Consider the following 9,800-nt stretch of genomic DNA (forward strand, 5'->3'; position numbering starts at 1 on the left):
TTTTCAATACATGTTTTTCAATATATGTTTTCTGATTCCCTAGGATTTTACATAGCGATAGCGGTGGTTGGAGTGTTCTTGGTGTGCATAGGTGTTGCATACGCGATAATGTAAGTACACATGAACAGCCAGCCAGTAGATAAGTTTGTTGTATATGAATTTATAAATCCCCGTAAACAATTAAAATTGAGCAGGCGTATGCGTTCCGACGACGGAAATAACAGTGCTTAATCGATCGACAATAACAACACCTGTTGGATTTTACCAACTGAATAACCTTGCCTTAACCATCGATCTTGTGATGTGCACTATTGCAGATAGACAGACAGACAGATATTTATTCGGTATAAGGCCACTGGCCCAAAATACATTAGCATTATAGAGATGTAACCATCTGCACAATATAGTTATACATAATATACTGAACAACATTGAAAACGCACCACCATGAAAATGGATGTATTTTTATCCGGGCTTAAGTCATATGAAAATATATAAGTGAATGAGTAATATACGACGTTCTGGACGAAGCATGAAGAAGAACAGCTCGTCAAAACACATTCCTAATTTTTTTTTGTGAGCGAAATCGCCAAAACGCAACAAATGTCGTGCACATCATGGAAAACGTGTTTTGAGCATGCAGAATAGGGCTATAACAGACAGACTTTTAAAAGCCACATCACTTGTTGCTGCAGACGTAAAGGATACTGACACTAGAAATGCCAAGATTAACAGCAGAGGAACGTGAACGTGCCTTGGGCATGCTTCAAGTTGGTACGTCAAATAGAGTCGTTGCACAACGGTTTCAATGCCATCATTCAACAGTCCCCAGGCTACTGAGCAGATACCACCAGACAAGAACCACCAGAGATCGACCACGTCCGGGTCAACGTCGTGTAACTACACGACGTCAGGATCGCCATATTATTCTTCGGCATCTTCGTGATCGTACACTTCCGGCTACCAGGACTGCAGCAACCGTACAAGGCCGACGGAATTGATCAGTGCTGACACTGTACGTCGACGTCTCCGCTCAGCAGGGCTACGTGCTCGACGTCCATATGTTGGACCCATACTCATTGATTGACATCGAAATGAACGTCTGCGTTGGGCCAAAAGGCATCGTCATTGGAGATGGCGGCAGTGGCATGGTGTGCTGTTCTCTAATGAGTCCCGTTTTCATTTCCGGAATGCTGACGGTCGACTGCGAGTGTGGCGTCGACGTGGAGAACGTTACCACAATAACTGCGTTGTACAGACAGATCGATAGGGGTGTGGGTGGGGGGTGGGTGGGGGAGGTGGGGAGTGTCATAGTGTGGGGCGGCACCAGTCATAACCATCGAACAGAGCTCCATGTTTGTCGTGGAAGAGTTAATGCCCCTTACTACAGGAATAACATATTGGCAAATCACGTCATCCCATTCTTTTATCAGCACCAGGATATGCACGCCTTCCAGCAAGATAATGCAAGAGCGCACACAGCACGTGTTTCAACACAGTACCTAGCGAACAATAATGTGCCTCTGCTTCCATGGCCAGCCCTGTTACCCGATCTATCGCCAATTGAACATCTATGGGATTGCCTGGGTCAACGCCTCTCATGTCGTCCGCAAGTACAGAACCTGAGAGAACTTGAAGATACACTACGTCAAGAGTGGAATGCCTCAGAACTCTATTCGCAAACTTATTCGATCAATGAGAAGACGTTGCATGGCCTGTGTTGCTGTCAATGGCGGACATACCAGATATTGACTTTTCATTTTAACCCTATGTGTCTTCCTTACACTGAGTACGTAATTGTAATTACTTTGTGGTATTCCTGTTTCCATTGTCGTCTTTCTTAATAATCCGTCTACGTCTGTTCTAATCAAAATCGATAAAAGCTAAAGTTGTTTTTGTAATATTTCAAGATTTATTGCTGGTTCGTTTTCAATGCTGTTCAGTATGCATACAGAAGAAGATGTGTATTTATATCAGGAATTATTTAAGGAACAGTGTTTTTTATTTGATGTACTTTCAGGAGGAATACACTTATGTTATGCTCATAATCCTGTTTTGCAATCAAGTTTATGAAAGAGTATATGGATGTGTATTTACCCATTAAGTTATTTCTTGGGAGATTATAAAACACACAAACAAAATAAGCCATTCATCAATACGATACGAACAGTCTTTTCTTAACATATGCTGCAATGTCAACGTTTCTGTATCTGAAGCGTGATAAAATCCTTCTAAGGTGAAGTAGCAGAGGAATATTTGAGTGGGTTTCAATGTTTAATAGAGAGTAAGTGAGTTTATGCTTTACGTCCCATCGGCAATATTTCAGCCATATCGTGACAAGTAATAGAGATTGAAAATGTGTTTAAGAGTATGAGTCTGTTAGGTTGTTGTCTTTACCACACCAGGTTTGCTGTAGACTGTCAAAGAGTCTCTGCTTGAACAGAGTTATATATATATATCTTTATTGCCTACAGTCTGGGATATCCATGCAAACCCAAATCCAAATTTAAATATAATATTCTTAATATGGGTTGCCAGAGTGAGCCTGCCAGTATCGTCCAACGCAGTTAACATGTTGTAGCACTTGTAGGGTAATCTATCTGGGCTGAGCTGTAAAAGCCTCAACCAGGGCTGTAAGATTACTAGTGTTTTTGTAAACTTTCAGAAATGATTTACACATTTTGCACTTGAATATATTCAGTTAGTTATAGTAAGTGGTACCACACTATTGCGGCATGTACAGACTTGATCAGTGATCAGTAGTTACATGGTCATATACGGTAAAATTTGTATGTGTAACAATATTACATATATCTGCCAGTGGACTCGGTGACAAGCTGATGACGTCATATCAAACACAATAAAATCATGGCGCCCGTACAGGCCGGCACACTTGTATGATTGCACAAGACGAATCGGATAGTCATTTTTTTAAAACAAGCAATTTTATTATTTTTCCAGGCGCCTAACATCAGTTTTTACCCAAACCAGTGAAACGGGGAATCCACATGATGGAGTTGAAAGTGGAAACCTGAGCCACTCACCAGACAGTGGTTACGAAAAGCTACACAGACGACGCGCAAACAGGGAAGACGTTATTGTTGAACCATCTCTGTCTGTGAATGGTGGAAACAGAGAGAGCCTGATCAATGAGTCGCACGGCGATTACGAAAGAATTCGAACACCACTTGAAGAGACATGTGAGGTAGACACTATTGCTGGCGCAGAGAGCAACACCCTAGATTTCCACACAGATAATGTGTATAACACAGTGCAGGACTTGAATGTCTTGAATGTGGTACAAGAAAGTATTCAGTGCGGTGAAGAGTGAGTGAGTGAGTATGATTTTACGCCGCTTTAAGCAATATTCCATCAATATCACGGCGGGGGACACCAGAAATGGGCTTCACACATTGCACCCATGTCGGGAATCGAACCCGGGTCTTCGGCGTGACGAGCGAACGCTTTAACCACTAGGCTACCCGACCGCCCCAGTGCGCTGAAGAGAGAATAAACCATGACAATGATATGCTGGGTGAGTATGTGAAAATGAATGGCCAGGAAGTGTCATCAGCATGTCAAGAGATTACAGTTAAGGAAAACAAAATGCACACCAATGAGAAAACGAATGAGGATTTGGGCGACCAGGAAATGGAAATAATTTCACAGGAACGTCTCCCTGCTGTGTGGAATAAGCTTGATATCAATGAAGAACCAAGTAAAGGTGAATGGAAAATGTACAAGGACAGATTAATGGAATTTCACGTTGTCCGTTGTAAAGCAAATTCCAATACTTCAGACATTACCAACGAACCAGCTCTGTCTGTGAAGGGTGGAAAGAGCCAGGTCTATGAGTCTCACAACGATTACGAAAGAATTCGAACACATGAAGAGGTATGTGAGGTACAGCCTGTTCCTGGCGCAGAGAGCAACAGTCCACATGTCCAACCAGATAATGTGTATTACACAGTGCAGGACCTGGAGGAGTTACCGGTAGATGGGGATTCAAGTTCTGGAGTAGCAAAGGCACCGGCGACATACGAAGCAGTTACAGCAAAAGAGAAACCTTGAATGTGGTGTCTCAAGGTGTTCAGTGTACTGTTCAAAGGGAGTATGAACTATGACAATGATACTGAGGGAGTATGCGACAATGAATGGTCAGAAAAGATTCAGATTTCAGATATGGAAAAAGAAATGCACACCTTCAATGTTCCAACAGATGTATATGAGGACCTGGGCGACCAGGAAATCGAAAGGGCTTCTCCTAAGCTCCCCCTGTTGTGCGGACTGTGTTTGTTCTCAACGAAGAACCAACTAAAGGCCATAGTACAATGTACGAGGACAGGAGTCTCACTTTAAAGTAAATTCCAATACTCCGATGCTGCTGATGGCAAACCTCAAGGAAGACGTACCAATCTGTACACATACTGTATATCTGGATGGCGGAATGGATACAGCCTGTGCGACTCAACAGACGATGGCTAAGAACATTCAGGCGGCCAGAAACGGACATCAAAGTTTCAAACAAAACATGTTTCAGTGAGCTAAACAAACAAAATGTCCACCTTGACGGTGTTCAGCCGATACTTTAAGGCAGAGAGAGTGTATTGTTGGAAAGGGATCCGTGGGGTGAAAGCGCAGGGGAAACACACCGGTGATGCTACAAAGAGTTCAAATGTGCTGAGAGCAACGCGACCTGTGATCAACTGCATCTCGTTGGGTGCTGTACCAACACCCACGAACGGACAGGGGCCTAACTTTTTTAAGGGGACTTTTTGACGTGGATTTACCATGATCAGTCTAAAAGCATACCACATATGCTTAGGAAGGACTGGTTACGGGTACCACATATGTTACCTGTTCTGATAGTGAACCAGGTGGTGCTTAAGAAATTGTAAAACTTAAGAAGAGACGCCAGATATTGAGATGAGACCTGTACAGAATTAAGAAATTGAAGTTGGAGAGGAGGGGAATACAGAATCCTGTCAGATTTGGCTTAGTCAGGGAAGATGTGCCTTACGTAATACGTTCTTCATGCTCCCCCAACGTTTTACACGCCAATAAATATGTAAATAACGTGGCTATTTAGGAAGCTTCCATTTGATTTACATGGGGTTTGGGTGTGGACTTTTTCAAAACAATTATTTCCCCCGTGAATTGAACAAACAATTTATTCATTGAGCCCCATCAAACAGTCTATTCAATTTCACTATTTACGCAATGTTTCCACAATCCAAACTTTTCATGTTTTTGTCACAACTGCCGAAAAGATATTCTCCATATTTCAGTATCTATTTCTATTTTTTCACTTAAAACATCTCTTCCCTTTGCACAGTTTCATGATCTTTCACCAAGTTTAATATCCTCCACTTTTGTGAATCACCAAAAATGTATCTTATGTAGAGTTTAGAAATAATAAATTTGTAGTTGGATGTATGTGTCAATATGATTTTTGATTAACGTCAGCTACAGTAAACACTTTTTGAGTAATCAGTTCACTCATATTTTTCGATAATGGTTAGTGTGTTTATATGGTATTGCAGGTGGTCGTATAGATATGGTTATTAACGAAATAGAAGCAAAAGTCACTAAACTCTTACCATATATATAATAAATCTGCTAAAAGCAAAATCGATTGTTCAATTATGACGAAGTCATTATAATCATCATTCCCGATGGTACCTCAGACATTGTGAAATGCAGACACCAAAGTCTGGAGGTGCTGGAATATTGCTCGGCATGATGGAAAGGCTGACCGTTGGAAAGTTGAATTCATCCTCCTTGTCAGAAAGTCTCGTGGGAAGTTTTTGTAACTCAGAATATTAAAGCATAGATCAAAGTATGAAACGAATGAGCCTGTTTCATTGGTTTCCGTTTCTTCTAGCTCAGTTGGGTAAAACAGTGGAAGGGGATTTGTTAGTTGGTGGTTATTGAACGATATCAGATCATCAATATATACATCTGAAGCTAAAGTTAAACTTCTTGGCAAAATTCTTGCCAATCCGAGGAGAAATTCCTATTCATAGGTATAACGAAACAGATCAGCAAGAAGGTGTGCACAATTCCTGCCCATGGAAATGTCTACTTCTCGCCTAAATGTCTTATCTCCAAAGACCAGGACGTCCAAAATTCCACATACACTTTTCTCAGTACACTTCAAATGGCAATTGCTCTTTTCTGGACAAACTGTCCTGAGCTGCAGACAATGGATATGGAACTATATATATGATCACCACGATTAATGTCCGATTGATCAAGGAATGAAGTACTTTATACAGAAAAATACGACGGAGTATACAGATGATGAGCTTGACAGAAATATCTGCCGCCATACTGTCATTTCTAGAGAGGTGCTGTATTACCTGCGACTTTGCTGTCGTGAGTACTGAGGATCTGTCATATTTGCAAAGCAACTGTCATAGATGTATAGGTGTATGCACTCAAACGTGTTTGTGAGGTGCATACATTCACAAAGGTTAGTGAGGTGTGTGCATGTATTCGTGTTAGTGAGTTGTATCCATGTACATAAGTTAATGAGATGTGTACATGTAATACATACAAATGTACGTGCCTGTACTCATACCCGAAAATCTCCACTGGTCCACTCTGCAAATGGCGTTAGAATGCATGTACACCGAATACATGCATATTTTTTAGATTATTGTGATTCAAGCACTTTTACTGCAAACATGCATTCACTCATTTAATGCACGGTTCTCTAACATTATATGCACAGTAAATACGTGTAACTTAACATGATAACATCTGGGTTATGATAATCTCAAGTGTATCCCATAATGAGTGTATCCCACAAAGCTCGCGCGGGACTCGATAGGTATGAAAGTACATATTAACAATATTTCTCATTCGTAATAATACATTCAAATATAAGGCTTGACTCCATTGTCAATTTGGTGGTACTTAATTTATTTAAAACGTGGCTGACGCGCTTAACATATGAATAGTGCAGCACTGTGTACTGAAACTCTTCCCTATGATTACGATAAAGGCCCATGGTGGTAAATGCTATTATAACATTTCCTTATACTGACATTTGTTACCATACAGAGTTATTTATGGTACTGATAAAACTAATACACGTGCAAAATGTGATCTTTTATGTCTAACTATACGTGGACCGCCTCCAAGGTCTGGTGGATGGTGCATCTACCCGTAAAGGTGAAGGTCGCTGGATGAGTCGAACCCAAAAAATGTTTTAATAGACACGTCACATGTTACCCCATTTCACCTCAACTCAACGTGCGAGGCGTGGAAAACTGAAATCGATTGAGCTTAACTATGATGGTCTCAATTGATGGACTTGGTTGGTAGTTATTTTTCAACTTAATCTCCTCTTAGATACACTTCTGTCAACGATGATGGAATGCATGGATCCACGATGGTGGAAACTACTCCACACGAGAAATGATGTAATATGCTTTTGCATAATGCTTATCAGAAAATGTGGGTGGATGTCAAGACTGGTACATATGGAGAATGTTCAATGAGTTCAAAGCACAACATGCTTTGAAGCCATGTCGACAACAGACTGGTGCAGTGTCATGGTGGAACCTGTGTTCAGTGTTTATGTTTCGTTGAAATGTACTGGTACTCTGTCCTGTTATCACTCCAACATTGTCATGTTAAACATTTTCCTTCTTCATTCTCGCATTATTGATAATGTTGTCTACTGCTTGTCAGGAAAGTGAATACATCAATAAACAGAAATGGAAAGATTCACAAGCACTGCACCAGTATGACTAGTTTCACCACTTGTTACATATGAAGTGTAACCAATGTATATTCATCATTCGATTCTACCGCAGGAAGAAAATAAGTTTATTGTATACATTATTTAATTGTTGCTACCCTGCCTGGCGATAGGCATTAGGGGAATTATACAATTGCTGATCGGCTCAGAGTCTGTATGCTATGTCTGAGTGGGGTATTCATGTTCAACTGTGGCATGGTACATGTATCTCAGTGAGTCAGCACTATAAAATCGGCAGTCGTCCTGACCAGTACAAGCAAACGCAGACATTCACACACACACACACACACACACACACACACACACACACACACGTGTATGAACGTCGCGTTATAAGAGCTATACTCTTGAACGCGACGTTACACCTCTTTGATGAGGGGATCTGATGTTATTTTTATTTGACGGTGACATGGAAGCAAAACTGGGCGCATCGCTTGCTCCCTCAAACGGTTGCATACGGTTCTGCCATTGAGTTTGTTATCAATGCTGTTGATGCACTTACCTGCACTGCTGTAGACAAGATAATAATCTGTTTCGATGAGCATTATTATATTTGGTAAATCCTTTTTATGAAATTCCTGTTTGAAGTGTACTCATGGCGAGTCGACATTGATTTTCAGCAAGATGTGGCATTGCGTAAGCTTTATTTACGGGGTTTATGGACACCTTAAAGCTAAACAATCACAGTTTGCTGTTCACATTAACAATACGCGTGATTCATGCTCCCAACAGACACGCAAACATTCATATTGTTCGCCATGCATTAACATGCAAGTGAAATTTGTGAACCACGACCTTAAAGTCGAGGTGATGTCTTCAGGAATATGTATTGATTATTAATTTCAGAATACATTTATTTTTATTGAACGTTATGTGAAGCACAATTACTTTTTTCCGTTATTATAGGTTACATTTAGTTCAAAACATCCAGATCAGAGGTTAATGGTTACACCCTCTCCAAGTATGTGTAATATACTGAACCGCAACAGAAACGTCACCATGCATAGATATATGAGAAACCTTATTAGTCCAAACACTGTAAACATACTTTGAGACATAGCATAGAGATGAAACTTGGCAAAACTGAACATCAAGGTTGCAGTTAAAGTGTCAAATTTCCTAAAGTGAAACACAACACTAGTCTCTGAGAAAATGGCACCACAAGTCAGTATCTCGTGTGCATTGATGACTGCCGTGCAACGTCGATACATGTGGTCTCAAGACTTGATCAATGTACCGAGCTGATGTGACACCATTGCCTCTCCCTGGACCGATGGTCTGGAAGACAACAGGGCCGACCCTCTGTGCAAGACCAATTCCACCCCACACCATGATGCTTGGACCACCCCACGAGTCTCTCTCAACAACACAAGCATCCGAATAACGCTCCCCACGGCGTCGCCAGTTTCTCTTTCTACCATCTGCTGTTGAGATACAGTAACGGCTCTCGTCTGAGAAGAGGACTCTTCTTCACTGCCAGTGGCGCCAATACTGGTGCTGTGTTGCCCACTGAAGACGGTCCCGGCGATGACGTGGTATCAGAATGGGTCCTCGGTGTGGCCTGTAACAGAACAGTGGAGGCGTCTGTTCGTCAATCGTCGATGTGTCGCTGGTGTGTCCCCATGGTCTGTCAAACTTTTTCTGCAGCAGTAACAAAGCGATCTTGAAGATGTTGTCACAAAATCTGACGATCCTGACGTCGGGTGGTGAGCCTTGGTCTTCCATTACGTGGTCGGTCATCTGTTGTGTTGGTGGTCTTATACCGTTGCTGGAGCCTGTAAATGGTCCTTACGTGGACTTGAAATGCATTGGCTACTTGCCGGGCGGTTTGTCCACCTTGCAATCGTCAAAGGGCTTGGTTTCAATAACGAATGAATGTTATCCGATCTGGATGGATATTTATAGGGCAAGAAATGGGGGAACGCATGTGCATTTCAGTTTGCTCGGAACTCACGTGCATCGGGTTACCATGGCCAATGCCGTGATGCGTTTTGGCGATCGGTTTTATTGTCATCTGCTTTGTTTTTAT

Source organism: Haliotis cracherodii, unplaced genomic scaffold, assembly GCF_022045235.1.
Source record: "Haliotis cracherodii isolate W230 unplaced genomic scaffold, xgHalCrac1.p SCAF_3, whole genome shotgun sequence".
In the NCBI taxonomy this organism is placed as follows: Eukaryota; Metazoa; Mollusca; class Gastropoda; order Lepetellida; family Haliotidae; genus Haliotis; species Haliotis cracherodii.